Source organism: Rhinopithecus roxellana, chromosome 6, assembly GCF_007565055.1.
Source record: "Rhinopithecus roxellana isolate Shanxi Qingling chromosome 6, ASM756505v1, whole genome shotgun sequence".
NCBI lineage: Eukaryota > Metazoa > Chordata > Mammalia > Primates > Cercopithecidae > Rhinopithecus > Rhinopithecus roxellana.
The window spans coordinates 88,658,414-88,675,612 of NC_044554.1; the positions used below are offsets into that span (position 1 = coordinate 88,658,414).

Sequence of the window (17,199 nt, forward strand, 5' to 3'; positions counted from 1 at the left end):
AATATTACACTATACCCTATAAATTGTACGATTGTTTCATGTCAATTTAAAATAATAAAAGCAAAAATAAAAGAGATTACAACTAACTGAAGCCTCAGATAATTGTTAGCATTTCTTAGCAATAAAGTATTTTTAAATTAAGGTATGTAAATTGTTTTGTTAGAGAATGCTGTTGCACACTTAGTAGACTACAATGTAAACATAACTTTTATATGCACTGGAAAACCAAGAAATATGTGTGACTTGCTTTATTATGATATTTGTGTTATTGTGGTGATCTGGAACTAAAACCACTATCTCTGAGGTATGCTTGTGTATTAAGAACTACCTACAAATCATAATAAAAAGACAAACAATACAATAAGAATGCTAAAGACTTGAGTAGACATTTTCCAAACACACAAATGGTCTAGGAACACATGCAAACTATTCATTATTCATCAGGAAAATACAAATGAGAAACTACAGTGTGTTATCACTTTACAATCACTAAGATGGCTGTAATTACAAAGACTGACAATACCAAAAGTGTGTCAACTGGATGTAGAAAAATTGAGCTCTCATATATTGCTGGTGGGAGTGCAAAAGGGGACAATTACTTTGGATGACTGTTGATCAGTTCTTTAACTGTTAAGAATACACATTCCCTGGGAGGCTGAGATGGGTGGATCCCCTGAGGTCAGGAGTTCGAGACCAGCCTGCCCAGCATGGCGAAACCCTGTCTCTACTAAAAATACAAAAATTAGCTGAGCATGGTGGTGGGTGCCTATAATCCCAGCTACTTGGGAGGCTGAAGCAGGAGAATTGCTTGAACCTGGGAGGTGGAGATCACAGTGAGCCCAGATCACGCCACTGCACTGCAGCCTGGGCAAAAGAGCAAAACTCCATCAAAAAACAAACAAAAAACACCACATTCCCAAGGAATGAACTATTGATACATACAACATCGATGAAGCTCAGAACAATTATGTTGAGTGAAAAAGAAAAACATCCTCCCAAAAGAGTACATATTATATGATTCCATTTATTTAAGACTCTAGAAAATACAAACTATAGTAAGGGAAAACAGATCAGTGGTTGCTTGGGGGATGGGGATGGGGATATAGAAGGGAATGATTACAAAGAATACAGGGAACTTGGAGAGGATGACAAAAATGCTCATTTTAAATATGAGCCATTTTTTGCATGTCAACTATACCTCAATAAAATGGTTTATTGGTGTATTATATAGAGTGTATGTAATGCATTCAATTTTTTTTTTTTTTTTTGAGACAGTCTCGCTCTGTTGCCCAGGCTGGAGTGCAGTGGCATGATCTCGGCTCACTGCAAGCTCCATCTCCTGGGTTCACACCATTCTCCTGCCTCAGCCTCCTGAGTAGCTGGGACTACAGGCGCCCACCACCGCGCCTTGCTAATTTTTTGGTATTTTTGGTAGAGATAGGGTTTCATCATGTTAGCCAGGATGGTCTTGATCTCCTGACCTTGTGATCCGCCCACTTGGGCATCCCAAAGTGCTGGGATTACAGGCGTGAGCCACCGTGCCCGGCCACATTCAATATTTTTTTTAAAAAGTCACTTTGTTTAAAGTGACTTGAAATAAAACAACAACAAAAATGAGAACACATGTTCTCTATGAGCCACCAATTCATTCCTAGATATTTATCTGAAAGAAATGAAGACATTTGTTCATACAAAGATTTGTTCAAGAAGGTTTATGACAGTTTTATTCTTACTAGCAAGAAACTGAAAATAACTAACATGTCAATCAACAGGTAAACAGATAAACAATTTGTGGTGCAATCATATAATGGAATATGACTAACAATTTCAAAAACTGACATTCACAGAAGTCTGATTAAATCTAAAAAAGATATATCCCAAATACAAAAGATTACTTTCTTTGTGATTTCATTTATATAAAGTTGAAGAACTTGCAAAACTCACCTATGGTGATAGAATCAGAACAGTGGTTTTCTCTTGGTGGTAGGGAGGTGGGAGGTTGGGTGGCTGGAGGTTGATGACAAATGGTCTGAGAAATTTTCTAGGGTGACAGAAATGTGTTATATCTTAAGTGAGATATTGGTTACATGATGAAGTGGATACTGTGGTGCTCTGCTCGGCTGCCCTCTTCAAGGCTGACATGCCCATTCCCTAGCTGCTAGGATAACCCACACCTGCATTTCTGACTGAGCATTGCCCTTGGCCACAGGGAACTGCCTTGCCCAAATATTTCCCTCGCAAGGGCTGGGCCATAACAAATAACTGTCCAGTGCAGATTCCAAGACCTGCCCTGCTTGCCTCACTTTAAGACACTATGAAGAGCCATTCCTTCTTCAAAGCTCCTTATAGAATTAGCTAAAGCCTCAGCTGCAGCATCATTGTGGATTAGCTTCTCCCTCTTTCCAATCCAGCCTTCTTCATTTATTTACAGGTTTATTGTTGAGAGTATATACCAGTAAACTTTCTGCACATAATTTTTCACTTCAGCATTTGTTTCTGGAAGATGGAACTACAATTGGTCCTAGAACATGGAATTTAAAATGGGATTTTAAAGCTGGATAAACAGCCAGGGCTGTCAATGAGATCCTGTTTTTAGTGGGATGTGGAGCATGAACGGTCCTTAGCAGGCTGCATGGTGTGATGATTACAACTTGTACTGGTGGTGAATGTGGTTAGGACATCAGTGGATGGGGACTCATTAGTTGGTGAACTTGAGTGGAATGAGAAAAGTTGTAACCACAAAGACTGTGGCACCCAGTGGCTGTTGCTGCATGCATGGATTCTTTGAAGATTATAACCAGCTCAGGATGATTAACCACCAGTTCATAAGAAGTGGGTTTAAGAGAAGTTTGACTTCTCAGCCTAGCAAGTCTCCCTCCCAAAGGCCAGAACTCTGGTTCAGAAGGAAAGAGACCCTGATAATTGGGTGTGAAATATCTGCTATGAAAATCTTGAGTGCCTAAATAACCTCGAACCCACTTGGTGTAAGTGGCTCACTGTTACTTGTTAGAAAATAGCACCCCTCCCCTCGCTTGAAGATCATGCAAAAAGCACAAGTAAAATAATTACAAAACAATGTTTGTCTTCACTCAGGATCCCACTGCCTCTCACACCGTCCCCCTTACTGGCAATAAGACCAATAACAAGTGTCAAAGCTTGGATCTAGCTAGTATGTACTGGTGGGTCCTGGGAAGTGTGCATGGGCCCTGTGTGTGCAGGATCAAAAGAGGAGGAAATAAAGTTGGATACAGAAGAGTGTATTGGTATGGGGAACTCTTCAGTATCTAGGATTTAACACCTGGGCACGGATCCTGAAGTCAGGGCTAATGGGTTGCTAGAATGGCTATTGGAAGCTTGAGAAAAGTGATGGCCTCCATTAAGTGAAGGAGCACCTGCAGAACTGCCGGGACAGATAGGGAGGAAAGAACCAAAAGCCTGGAAGAATTGGGTATGCTGGAACAGGTATATTTCATAAGGCCAGGAACCTTACCAACTGACCAAGTTTGGAGGAGGGCCCAGAGAATGTGCTAGAATTGTCATGCAGCTCAATGGTGACTGTCTTCATGGACCAGGGCTTCCAACAGGAGATGTGAATATGAAACTGAGCTCCTGAGAGCAACGGGGATGGCCAGGTCCCAGAATCATAGAGGGCAGGTGGCAGCTCTTAACCCTCAGAAGTAAGCTGGGCACAACTATTGCAATAAGCAGCAAAAGCAGAGTGGTGGCCTTGAGGACAGACCAACGGAGAGATGGAGGTGGCTGACAGAATATTGTGCTCCTAGGGCTGACAGAGTTGGACAACAAACAAAAGCATTACTTAATATGTGCAACAAAAAGAAGTCAAGGATGAATGGTCAGATGCCTGTGGACAGCAGCCCCAGTGAAAATTCAAGATTCCTGACTGTTCTAAGACATGGAAACAATTGACTGAAATATAGGTCAAGTCCCTTGAAAGAACAATTCTGCAAAGCCACAGCATTCATATTCAGCAGCAATTTTCCCAGTCACTCGGTATTAATTCTCCCAGTCACTCAGTTTTTCCAGTCCTTCCTTTTGGCTACTTATTCAGATAACCATGCAATGAGGAAAGAATAATATATAGATATTTCAGAAATTGTCGGATAACATAAGGTCTTGACTTACGGAGTTGACATTGATGTCCAGGAGCCTCCAAAGCAACCATGGCCTACCTGTTAGAATTAGAGTGTATAAGCAACAGACAATAATTGGAGCCCTGAACCTAGTCCAGCTTGCTGCAGACTCTCTGGGCTCCTGGAACCACCCAGTATCATTTTCCCAATCCTGAATTGTCATACTTGGAAGTTGGCATAACCATTGCTCCTGGATTTTGCCACCCAAACTTCACTTTCTATCTTGAACCACTGTTGGTCCATGAAGAACAGCTTGGACTCAAAACCCTTGGCTCTTCTCAGTTTTAGCTGTTGAACCCACCTAGATTTAGTCTTGAAACCACATCTGCTCTGACTGGCCCAGCCAGAGAGACACATCCACTCTCGGGGGAGATTGCATACTCTTAAGCCAATGGTCTAAACTTCCTGTTCAAAAATAACCCAGACCTGGCTTGTACATCTTCCATTTTTTGTTTAAAGAGATATTAGAATGTGAGAAATGATATTGCACCCTAAGATCAAGGTTGAAAACATAGAGGAAATAGATCATGGGCTCCACCAATGCAAGTGCAATGCAAGTAAACATATTCTATATGATACACCAATAACAAACAGGAATACATAGTTACTTGGAGATGGAATGGGTAGCAGATTTGCTTTTTTTTTTTTCTCAGTACTATCAGTAAACAATAAAATTAGCTACCATTCTTTGAGCAACTATTATGTACCATGAGTGTTCCCGTATGCCTTCTTATCTAATCCTAATGACTACCCTGTGAGGTGAATGGCATGCCCATTTTATAAAGAAGGAAACTGAGGGTCAGAGAGCTGAGAAAAATGGCCCAAAGTCATAAAGCTTGTGAGAGGCAGCCAGAATCCCGGCATGGTTTGCTGACTGTGGAACTAGTGCTTTTTCTGCCACACTAAGCTGCGTTCTGATTACGGAGATTTGCAACCCAAGCACCTCGGAGAAATTGCTTGGCTTCCAGCAACTGGGCTTAAGAAAATATGCCCTTTCTTTCATGTTTTTGAAGACAGAATCCATCATAAAGGGCATTCCTTTAAGACTTTCTGCTTTGAAGTGATAAAAGCTAGATTGAAGGAAGGCTCCCAGGCTCCTGATCTGGGTTCACCCCTGCCCTGGGAGCCAGGAAATGTGATTTCTTCTGCCATCTCTTTCACTTATGGTACTTGCTCTGCTTCTTGGGTCTCCAGTGATTTTTTTTTTCTTAAGAAAAGAAGATAGCTTGGGTTAATTTCCAGTTCTCCACAATTTATCTGTACTGAGCTGGAAGAGTGTTGAGTGGGAAAGGGCTTCCTTGTCCACGAGGGCCTCGCAGCTCTTCAACACCCACCACTTCTGCCTCATGTCAAAGGCAAGCAGATCGGTTTATTAAATAGCTGTCAAACCGAATGAGCGAGCACCAAGAACACACAGAGGGAAGATTGGATTAGAGGGAGAGGACATGCCACGCTAAACAAGGGTACAGATTTATGGCCTTGGCCATGCAGCCTCAGAAATGATGCCCAAGATAGATATGTGTTGGGGGCGGCTGGGCCAAGGAAGTGAAGTACGATATTCACATGGAAGGACTGAGGCATAAGGTGTTTCTAGTGACCACGCTTTTCCTTCCTGGCACTCAGAGCACTTGTAATTAGCATATAAGTAATGACATGTGTTTATTTGGTAAATGACTCTCTTCCTCATCAAAGTATAAGCTTACCCAGGGTAGGGGCTACTGGAGCCTATTCACTTCTATTTTCTAGTGAGGGCACACAGCTGGCATCATGATGAGATATGCTGGGAACATTAACTCCACTGAAGACAGCAACTCCTAGACTGTCACTAACTTAGAAAATACGGATGATGCTTTATTCACCAAAGGGAATTCACAAACTTGGGTTCTAACTGACACTTTCATAGATCGCTCCTGTCCACTTTTCATAGCCCTCACAGATGAGAGGCAATTTGAACTAAAGAGGAAAACAAAGTGACAGATACTTGCTAGTCAATGTCACTTTAAGCCCAGTGGAAACAGAAATTAATGATTACTGAAGGCATTTTGGAAGAACTACTGGACTAGATTCTTGCCCTGGAGGGGCCTAGACTATAGCTGAGAAGAAGCAGTCATGGTATTTCCCATTCCAACATCTTTCTTTTATTTGTCATCATCTGGGATTATATCTCAGTGTTCACCTCTTCCATACGGCTTACATGTGTGGTGAGGGAAATGTCCCCACTCTTGGCTCTAGGAGTGGGGACACCTCTGCCTCAGGCTTACACTAATCGATATGTCATCCACTCACCACAGCAATGGATGTAGTTATGGTTACATGGTCTAATTTGGGCCAATGAGAAGGGAGACTATATGGACAAAGGGTTTCCTTACTTCTCTGAGAGAACTTCCAGAACTATCATTCTTTTTTTCTCTGAATGCAGGAGAGGAAACATATTCCTTACCTCTCTCTCTCTATCTGACTCAGTTCCATATCATCCTCATATATGTACTGATTGGTGGAAACTAAATGCACCCAGAACCCCAGAAGCAGGGAATCTGGGAAATGCAGTCTTTGACTTTCCAGCCTCTTCAGGATTGGAAGGTACTAGAAGGGGCTGGAATGAACATTGAATGAGCCAGTTTGCAGCATCTGCTGTATCGTATCACCTTCTTTGTTACTTTAAGAGTAGTGACTATTGGTCATGTTTTTAAATCCACAAGAACTTCGAATAGTGAGCAAATGAGTTAAGAATGTAAGTATGGGGAATTGGGACTGTCTTTGAGTAGAAAAATTACATTCATGTTTCATGTTTATTTCCTGGGTATTAATTTTAGAAAAACAATAATCTTATAAAAGTGACAAACCAGATAACTGATGACTACTGCAACCATTTAAGTGTGAAGGGTGGTATCCTGGATGGGGCCAGTTCAGAAGGAAACAAACTCTCAGATTGAGCCATATCGCTCTTGTAGAATTGGGGGACCTTGTGGTTAGAATTTTTGTAGTTGCTTAAATCAGAGATACCCAAATGCTGATTTAAGCAGAATGGGGCTTTATTACTAAGGCAGAGTGGTGTTTGACAGAACCCTGGGCAGAGGAGCATTACTGCCAGGGCTGTCTGTCTCTCCTCTTTCCTTTCTTTCCTTCACCTTCTGCATTCTCCTTTGTATCTACAGATTGGCTTCCTCTGCCTCCCCAGGTGCCTAGGGGGCGGGGAAGGTGGGGTGTGGGGAGTGGAGAGGTGGGGGGTGGAAGCAAGGCCATGACAGCTCTTGAGTTTGTGTAGCCTTCTCTCTCCCTTCCATGGAAGGGACACTGCATGGTCCAACTGGGGTTCAGGCTGACCCCCTGAGCCAATCAATCAGGTCCCAGGAGGAGGGATGGGGGCAGTTTGCAGGCACCAGGCTCACCTCTATGAATCTGAGAATGGTGATGTAAGGTACGTTAGCCTCGCGGGCGCCTGTCATTTCCCACATTGGTGCAAACGGGATGTGGATTGGCCAGGCATGAGTTAGCAAGGGAGAGGAAAGCATCCATGATGATGCAGAGGCTTCTGGTCTGAGGAACAGGATGTAGCATCACTTCTCTGGATGCAGGGGTAAGATGCCTGGACTGAAGTGGGAGCCTTTGGAGCTAGAGCAATATGGGCTAGGACAGAAGCAGTTGAAGACTGAGGTCACTGAGCACAGCATCGATGGCTTTACTCATGTTTGAAGTGGCCTGAGGATCCTTTCAACCCCAGTAAAATAGAGAATGGTGATACGGCCAGTTGGGGAACAATCAGATATCTGTGAGATTAGGAAAAACCTAAGGCTCAGGGGACCTCTTAAAGCCTCCCTACAGGAGAGTCACCTCTTTTGGTCCTAGAACATAGGCCTGAGCCCCCAGACCAGACTCAAATGTGGGGAAGGCAGGGCAGAGTGGGGTCAATAGCTACTTGCATGGCTACCTGTTGGCTTTGTGTCCTGAAGAAAGAGGAGATTTTAAGTGTGGGCTGAGCATGAGGAGGGAAGCTGCCATCATTTTATAAAAGTTGTGTGATTATAAGCAAAGTGGGGAGCGGGACCCAGGGGAGCAAGAGTGGATGGCATATGCTGTTCCTCTCAACACCCATAGCAGACATGGTTAATTGGCCAAGGAGCTATTTCCCATAGAGCCCTGAGAGCATCCTTCTCAGCACAGGGCTCTGGGCAGCCTCTGACAGTCGGTCAGTACATGGGACAACATGCATCTGCTCAACCCCATCTAGGCAATGGCTGGCAGAGGAGGCAGGTGAGTCTGGGCCAACACGGCTGAGCCATATATTTTGTGGAAAACTAAGAGGGTTGTGACAACCATAAGTGTGATTCCAACACAAAATTTTAGCTTCAATGTGAAGGTGACTTAACGTTCTAACCAGTGTTGGCTTAGTGCTGGAGATTTTGCTAAGTGCTGGTTCACAAAATTTCATTTCATCTTCACAGCAACTCTATAGGGCTAGCTATTATTACTAATGCAGCGTCTCCTACTCATGTTTACAGATGAGGGAACCGAGATCTGAAGAAGAGAAATGTCCTATCCAAGTTCAACCAGCTGCAGTCAGTTCTCCTGTTTCACCTAGAATTGGATGTTCCAACTCCTGGTGAGTGTTCTTTCCACTGCCCCAAACATAGTTTGATTTGAGACTAGATTCTTCTGCTGTTTCCCAGTAAAGAGAATTTCCCCAAACATCTGTGCCATGTGATAGTCCTTTAGGGTCTTGACTCTCCAAGTGTGGTCTTCAGATTAGTAGCATCAGCATCCCATGAGTGCTTGGCACAAATGCAGTGTCCAGCTCAATCCCAGAGCTCCCAAACTGCATCTGCAATTAAACAAGACCCCCTAGGATCCAAGTTTGAGAAGCTTGACAAGGCACCAGCCCTTCCAAGTGGTCCAACCTAGCAGAAAGGGTTCTATAGGCAAACAAGTTTAGGAAACACTGAATCCTATCCTGTTCTTTTACACATCAGCAAAGTAAAGTCTTGGAAGGGCCCTAAAGTAAATTTTTAAAACTTTGCTCGACTGGGTGTTTTCTAAATTTGCTTGTACATAGATTCTGGATTCTGTATGAATAGCATTTATTCATATCCCACGGATTTACTGTTTCACAAAAAAAGTTTCACATGTGGCCACAGACTAACCAGATGAACCCCTGCTTATGTGTGCACTAAAAATAATGGAAAGAAAATGCACCAAGGATTGATCTAGTAGTCAATTCTTTATCGTTCCCTTAAGGAGATAGCAGCACTGCCACTTTAAGGGCACCAATATTATAAAATGAAAAAAAAAAAGCACTCAGAAAGGGAAAACAAAAGCAATCTGTGAGGGAAAAAAGAAGGTCATAATTTGGTTTGGGCAGGAGCATTTGACCAAGAGAAAAGTGGATGAAAGAGTAGTTGTTTCATTAACCTATTGCAATTTCTTATAGCCTTCCACTCATGAACACAAAGCAGCATAAAATGGGGTCAGAGGCTATTTTCTACTGACTAGTTTATATTAGTGATCTCATTTTATTTCTACAGCAAACCTTTAAGGTAGATATTAGTATCCTCATTTTACAGATGAAGAAACAGGGATTCAGGAAGATTCAGTCATTTATTAAGAATTGTGCAGCTAATGAGCCAGAACTCAACCCCACACTTGGTGACTCAGGAGTCCAGGCGCTTTAGCCATTACATGATTTTCTGCAGAAAACAGTGGAAGCTTGAGCCCCTGAAAGACTGTGTCTGATCTCAGCCTGGAGTCCTAGGAGAGGATGTCGGAGGCCAGGCACTCTGTGAGCTGTTCTTGCGGATTGTCAATCCCCCTGTGATTGACACGCTCCTCGGCACCAGCGCTGGTATCTGTCTCTCCTCCTGCGTGGGCTGCTCTAGGGTCTGGGTCATCACATGTCTGACACAGCAATTAGCTTGCTGTACTTCATCCTCCCGCTTGCCTCCAGCCCCCGCTTCCCCCCAGCCCAGATTAATAGAGAGGAGCTGCTGCAGCCAGGCAGTCAGCCACTCCCACCTGAACGTGAAATAGATCACAGAACAAAGAAATGAATAGAGAGAATTGGGGAGGAAGGAGGGGGCCAACAGCTACATCACCTGTTTTTAACCAACAACTGCTTTTGAAGTCACTGATTGCAGAGAAGGCCAGGCCCAGTTTGGCCTAGTTTGGTGATCACTAACTCAATTACTTAATTTTCAAGGAAAACATTTGCTCCAATAAATAAAAACAGAATAAACCACAAGACTTAAATGTCTCCTTTTAGTGAGCTTCAGTCCCAGGCCTGATCTGCAAAAGGAAAGCAGCTGGAGAGAAGCGCACTCGAGATGGACACTGATAGTGTAAACAGTGATAACAGAAATAACCAGTATCAAGTTATCAGTGCTATTCTAACAGTTGTGCATATTTGAACCCATTTAATCTTCACATAAACCTTCTGAGATAAGCACTGTTATCATCCCCATTTTCCAGACGATAAAACTGAGGCCTATATACTTCACATCATTTGTGCTTAAGGTTACACTGCTGGCAGGTACTGGTTGAACATCCAGAAGACAGACTCGGGACCCAGACTGCCTGAGTTCAAATCCTGCTCTGCTGTGGTTTTCTCACTGGAAAAACGAGGTGTTATTAGATGCCTCTCTGCCAAACCTCAGTCATTTCTTAACACCTTCACATTCTTGGGCCAACCCTCGTTCAATAAGTACTATGATTTTCTTAAAGCTTTTTGTGAGCTAACTCTGTTTTTGAAAATTTAAATAACTATATTTCAAAAGAAACCCATCAAAAAATAGATTGAAAACTAGTATCTCTTGTTTCAAATAGATGGTGTTTATGAAAATGAATATTACAAAAAAAAAAAATACAATTACCTGGATCTAAGATACAGATCTGTTTCTTCCTTGTTACCAAGAGAGGTTAACAAGTACTACTAACTAACAAGTGTTAGAAAGACACAGGAGACCTCGTGGCCCCAGTCTACAATTTTCCTCCTGGAAATAATCAGAAGTATTGAAAGAGAACAGAACAGGAAATGCCTTGCGCGGGATCACAGGTTGGGGGAAATGTCGCATGGCTTGTTTCTCACCTCTTTCTCCCACACAAGACTAAAACAGCATGGCAGAGGGCTGGCCCCCAAAAGCTTAAAGAGTTCTGTGTGGGCAGAGGTACCTGTAGCTGTGGCCAGGCCCCATCAGGTGGGCTGCATGTCAAACTTATAAAGAGGGCTTGCAATGAGTGTACCATCTTTGTCCCATTCAAAAGGGATCTTCCAGCAAGGTGGCCCAAGCTCATCCAAGTAGTACTATGGTAGCAGTTAAGAACAATATATCCAGCCTGCCCTTCCTTTCAGGCATATGAGAGGATTACACTCTGGCCTCCACCCTTTGATATAACACATGGCTGTTTGACTTGCTTTGGCCAGTGAAATGAGAGGTTATGTGCTTCTTCCTGGTGGAGGCATTTAAGAGCAGGTGCACACATCTAATGCTGGGCCAACTTGAAGCTGTGCTCAGCTGGGACTGTCCACTGAACAGAGTGTGGAAAAATACTTTCTGTGGTTGGGATTCTCACATCACAGCAGCTGCATATAAGAGCAACATTCCAAGAGCACTCATGTGGGGAACATTTGAACCAAAGAAACCAGAGAGGAATTGCATGACCTTGTATCACTAGCCTCAAAAGTCACAAAGTATGACTTTGCCAAATTCTATTGATTGTAAGCCAACCACTAAGGGCAGCTCAGATTCAAGGGTAGGAAAATTAGACTTAGTCTCTTGCTAGGGGGGAGTGGCAAGGCTATACTGGAGAAGAGCACATGGGTTAGAATGTTGTTGTGGCCGTCTTTGGAAAGCATGCCCCTAGAGTATAGTATCAACCCAAGTCTGTGCTCATTGCAAAAATAAAGATACTCTGATCTATACAAATAATCACCTTAAGTGCTGCAAAATCTAAGAGAGAAAAAAAGACCCAGCCTAAATGTCTACGGAGCTGTGTTCTAGTTTCTGTTATACCACAAAACTACCTGGCAGTGGCCTTGGGCAAGTCTCTTAAGTGACTGAGCTTCTGTGTCCTCAGTGCCTTGGGAAAGCACCTGAAACATAAAGAAATCTGTCCTTCCCAAGTCACAGGGTTGTTGTGAATGCCACATGAGAGGGACAGTTGTGTGAGAGTCTTGCTCCATGCTAAGCAAACAGGCAAGGGTTTCTAGGGATGATCTACCATGTGACTGTCTGGGGTAGAGTGTCTGCAGACCATCTGCATTGGAAGCTGTCCTGGGTCCTTACTGAGTGAGAAGCACACAGCTTCAAAATTAATAATGTAACCGAAGCCTTTTAATTCCTTTAATTGAGTTACCCAGGAGGAGCAATGGGAGCACCTGGCTTTCTGCCCTCCAAGGGCTAGACAACAACAAAAGGATTAAGTGTACCATTAAATTGCTTCTAGGCTTTTCCTAACCAGGGGCCTCCTCCACCTAGTAAAAAGAGAATTTAAGAAAAAATGGGGAGAGGGGGAGATCGAACAGCAGATAAGATTGTGGAGGGAGATGTGAGGAGCAGAAAGGATAATTGGCCCTGAATGGCAGAGGCCCATATCCCACCACCGAATATACAGTTGCTGACTGCAGTGGGACTCAGAAATGAGTTCATGCAGCTTCCTGTGTGTTCAAAAGTTGGAATCTTGGGACGGAGGATGGAGAAGAGAGAAGCTGAGGTGCAGAGAGGAGAAGCGAATTGCCCAGGAGGGCGTGGCCTGGAGGGGGAGAAGCAAGACTTCACTCAAGACTATTTGGCTCCAAAGCCCAGCATCCTCCATGGTTGCCTTGATTTCTCTGCTTCATGGCAGGGGTGAGGGTGGGTGGAGAAGTGGAGGGGAGTGGATGAAGACAGAAACTGGAGTAAGCAGGGGCTGCCCCAGCTTGCCAGTCAGGGGCTCCTGGCCAGGAGGCACTCTGCCATGTCCCCAGTATAAATAAGGCTGACACAGAGGAAGAGGCAACAGACAGGCAGAGGGCAAGCTGCCTACCCAAGGGGGTGAGCTCTTTGGTTTTACACATGCAGCCCCCTGTGCATGTATTTTTATGGCTGCTATCTTTTTATAGCTTGAGAATGATATGTTCTGGGCAAATTGCTCTCTCCAGACCTGGCCTTGGTCTACTCTTCCTGACATGCACCACACTGCTGCATTTACAGTTCTGTTGAGAAAGTATTTGTTGAGCACTTGTTATGTGCAAGGCACTTGCCTGCCTCTGGGGATGAACGATGAATATGGTTTCCTTGCTCTGGATGAGTGCCCAAATTAATAGGAGATCATTTCCATTCAGACTGATAAGTGGTGTTATGGAGGGAAGCAAAATAAAAACATCCAGGCTCACTGGGTTGGGGATGGTTGGGCAAGACTTCTTGGAGGAGGCATCAGCTTGGTCGAGTCCTGAAGGACAAGAGATGAGAAGCAGAGGAGAGCATGAAGACGTCATGGTGGTGTGGAAGACAGGTCCTGAGTTCCTGAGGTCCTGAGTACCACTGCTATGGTATGAACGTACACCACGTTTCCCTATGTCTTTGTCTCTGTCAATTAGAATGCCTTTAATGTTGAGTAGTAGAATACCCAACACGAATAGGCTTAAACAATAAGTGGACAACTATGTAGATATAAAAATGAAAAAGAGGCCATAACTACAGAGAGTAGAGACTTTAAAAATCTTAAGAGAAAATGAAATGAAGTACTCAGTTTTCTAGAAAAATAGAAATGAAATTGACAAAGAAATATTCATAATGGATGCATCATGAATAATTAATAGATAAAAGTCCCCTTGGCAAAAAGAACATCAGATGGTGGGACTGGTATACAAACTGATAATTGAAAGCAAAGGGAGAAATAGACAACTAATTTTGTAGTCTTCTTAACAACACTGAACAAAGAAAATACCAAGAAATAATTTTAGATTAATATCACAATGAACATATATGAAAAAAATTTTACATAAAATATTAGTAAATTAAACTGAGTAATGAATTTAAAATATCTCAGGAATGTAAATATGGTTTAACAAAAAAGTCATGGAGTAATGGAAGAAAACCATATAATTTCCCCTATAAATACAGAAAAAGTATGTAATAAAATTTCACAGCTATTTATGATATGAAATCCTTAAGAATCATAAATTCAAGAGAACTTCCTTAACCTGTCACAAAAATCCAGGGCAAGTATTATACTTGATGGTGAAACTGTAGACAGCAAAAACAAGTCAGCAAAAACAAGGAGGCCTGTTATTACCTCTTCTGTTCCACATTATACTGATTTTCTCACCAATGCAATAGAACAAAGGAAAAACTTAAGATATAAAAAAGAGTAGGAAGAGGTAAATTACTACTATTCATAGATTAAATAGAAAATCCAAGAGGATTATAAACTATTAGAACTTTTAAGATTTTAACAAGATCAATTGATGCAAGATCAATATACAACGATCAGCAGTATCCATGTTTACATGAAACAACAAATTAGAAAATAGACTAGAAGTAGGCTTTATACCCACAAAACTATAAGTTGACTAGAAGTAAATCTAACAAAAGATATGAAAATCATCTATGAAGAAAATATAAAATGGCACTGGATGATGTGGAAGATAAATAAAGAGGTATACCATTTTCATGGACAGAGAGAATATTAATAAATCTCATGCAGATGTAAATTCCCCTCAAGTTCATCTATGAATTCAATGAAATCCCAAGTAAAGAACCCACACATTTTTCCCATGACATGACAGTTGATCCTAAAAGTAACATGGAAAAAAGAACAGCCTAGAATAGCCAGGCATTTTTGAAGAAGAAAGTGTGGAAATGTTCCCTAAAGAGTGATCAAGGCTTATTATAAAACTCTCATAATAAAGACAATGTGGCATTGGTAGGGATGACACTACAGAGCTGTAGACAGACCCCCACGAACGCATGGAAGCATTGTCTGTGGGAGATACGGCATCACCAGTCACTGGGGAAAGGGTATTCTGTTTATTGAATGTGCCAGGCCAGTTGGTTATCTGTACCAGTAGAACTTGGATTTCGACCTTAAAAAATACACGAAAATAATTCCAAGTGAATTAGAGATCTAAACATGAAAAGTAAAACATTGAGGAGAAAATGAAGAAAAAAAATTTAACACAGGTACAGAAAAGAATTTCTTAAATAAAATACAGTTAGCAGAAACTATAAAAAGTTTGATAAATCTTTAAGATATGTTAAAGTAAAATGTTGTTATGGAGGATGATACCATGAATATAATGAATATTTTATTTATATCGGGAAATAGAAATGTGATATTTGTATGCATACAACCTTCAAAACATTAGTATGTAAATCATATAAAGAATTTATTAACAAATGCAAGACAAAAACTCTATAGAAAAGTAGGCAAAAAAATATTGTGGCAGAGATGGTGAACTTTCTTCTAGCATCCTTCTCCTGTTATTCCATGTGATTATAGAACACCTGGAGTTTTTGCTTACAAATGGCTGCCCTGCCAAATACTGCGTTTTCCAGCTTCCTTGTAGCTAGATGTGTCCACGGGACTACACCTGGGCCAATCAGATGTTAGCGGAAGTAATGTGGGCATTTCCTAGTCAGGTATTTTGAAAAAGGCATTATTTGCATAGCACTTGGACTCTTCCCACCCTCTTCTTGTAGGCTGCAGTGGAGACCTTTTTTTTTTTTTTTGGCATTAAAACAAGCTTATTGAATTTGTATAACATACATTTTGAGTTGTATAATAATGTTAGAAGGTTAGAAGCATGCATAATTTCTTTTTGTTTATTTTATTATTTTATTTTTATTTCCATAGGTTTTTGGGGAAACAGGTGGTGTTTGGTTATATGAGTAAGTTCTTCAGTGGTTATCTGTGAGATTTTGGTGCACCCATCACCTGAGCAGTATACACTGTACCCAATTTGTAGTCTCTTATCCTTCACTCCCTTCCCACCTTTTCCCCTAAGTCCCCAAAGTCCATTGTGTCATTCAGACTTTATTGAAGGCTAGGAGTCATCTGGTGAACTGAGAACGTACCCTAGGAATGGGATGGTAACAAGGTGGAAGGAATTTGGATCCTGGGTTACTTGCTGCAGCAGAGCTGCCTACCTTCCCCAGTTGTCCCACTCACCTCTGCACTGTTATGCAAGTGAACAAGAAACTTCTGTGCTGTTCGAGTCCCTGGAATTGAAGGTCTTTGTTATACCAATTTTACTTATAGCCCTACTAACACAGGCAGGACAAAGAAATTCACAGAAATGAAACTTGAATGGCAAATAAAATGCTCAACTTCAAGAGTAATAAGGAAAATGCAAAGGGAAATGGAAATGAGATGATATTTTGTTCTCATCAGCTTGGCAAAAAAAAAAAAAGTCCCACAATACTGAGTTTATATTAATATTATGGGCTTGTTCATAGAAATGCTGCAGTTTTTAATAGAATCAATAACGAAACAAAACAAAAAAATCAGAAACCACGTAAAGGTCTGCTTGTATATTATTATTTAAATAAAGAAAGCTACGGTTACAGGTACTGCAGGTGGGCTGTAGGTTGTTGTACCTACAGCAATTTGGCAATATCTCCATAGATAGATGATTGATAGATAGATAGATAGATAGATAGATAGATAGATAGATAGATAGATAGATAGATAGATGAATAATACGGGTTGAATTGTGCTTCTCCCCAAAATTCTTATGTTGAAGTTCTAACCCCTAATACCTCAGAATGTGACCTCACTTGGAAAGACGCTCATGGCAGATGTCGTAAGTCAAAATGAGGTGGTTAGATTGGGCTCCAATCCAATAAAATAAAAACTTGGACACAGAGACAGACTTGCATAATGGGAAGACGATATGAGAAGACACAGGGAGAAGACAGCCCCCTATAATGCAAGGAGAAAGGCCTGGAACAGATGCTTCCCTGACCAATGTCAGAATAAACCAACGCTGCTAACACTTTGATTTTGTACTTCCAGCCTCCAGAACAATGAGAAAACAAATACCTGTTGTTTAAACCACCCAGTTTTTTGTACTTTGTTA

At 41.8% G+C, this 17,199-nt stretch overlaps 1 long non-coding RNA gene across 1 annotated transcript in view; it reads left to right on the plus strand.

Annotated features, from left to right (window-relative positions):
* LOC104660680 overlaps positions 1 to 17,199 on the plus strand; it is a 67,233-nt gene that overhangs the window by 32,122 nt on the left and 17,912 nt on the right. Inside the window, exon 2 of the long non-coding RNA XR_747738.2 lies at positions 8,651 to 8,751. This is a non-coding gene — a long non-coding RNA (uncharacterized LOC104660680). The remainder of the gene's footprint in view (positions 1 to 8,650; positions 8,752 to 17,199) is intronic.